Consider the following 738-nt stretch of genomic DNA (forward strand, 5'->3'; position numbering starts at 1 on the left):
GAATTCCATACCTCAAAGGAAGAGTGTAAATATCAGGTGTGGACTACTCATTCCAGTTGAAATCACCATCGAATAATGACAAACCCATTAAAAACTTAAACTCCAAAAATTCCATTTTGTAGAATTTCTATCAGAATTTAGGTTAAATCATAGCCAATCTAGCCTCAAGTAGTTTTGGGTCAACTGGTGGGTACAGTGGTAGGGAGTCTAATCATATTGATCCTTCTAATTACAAAAATATTGGAATGATACAAACAAGATTACCATGTTATCTACGCAAGGATGATAGGGAAATTGAAAAATGGTCCAAATTTTAAGCTCCTTGAGGAAGAAAAAAAAAGATTATTTTTTCATATTCCTAAAGCACTAGTGTTGCGTAATATTTTGGAGTAAATTGTAGCTTTCGATGAAGCGATTGGTTTGAGTTATAAGTGAGCTGAATCCAAGTCTGTGTCTAGAACAAAAAGGTATGGAGTTATTGAAGTATTTGTTTGGTAATGATTGTATAGATCTCTCCTTGGAGACTATCATAGATGAAGCATGTGTTATATTCATTCATCAAGCATGGGATACTACATGATGCTACATGGTAAGAAGTATGATTTTTGAACTGATGAAAAATATATTGGATTGATGTATTTGGATGTCTACAATTGGCGTTATTGGTCATTGGTACCATTTTGCTTCTATATATTATGATTAATGATATTAGTAAGTCCAGAAAGAAAAGGTTTGCAT

The 738-nt window shown here is 32.9% G+C and overlaps 1 non-coding gene across 1 annotated transcript; it reads left to right on the forward strand.

The window, feature by feature from the left end:
• Window positions 1-215: 215 nt before the first annotated feature.
• Window positions 216-316, forward strand: LOC149159949 (U6 spliceosomal RNA). The gene has a single exon (XR_016262075.1). It is a non-coding gene; the product is annotated as a U6 spliceosomal RNA (small nuclear RNA).
• The last annotated feature ends 422 nt before the right edge of the window (window positions 317-738 follow it).

The sequence above is a fragment of the Pinus tabuliformis genome, chromosome 5_2 (assembly GCF_031772625.1).
Source record: "Pinus tabuliformis cultivar Carrire ecotype Pingquan chromosome 5_2, CPIR1, whole genome shotgun sequence".
Classification (NCBI taxonomy): Eukaryota; Viridiplantae; Streptophyta; class Pinopsida; order Pinales; family Pinaceae; genus Pinus; species Pinus tabuliformis.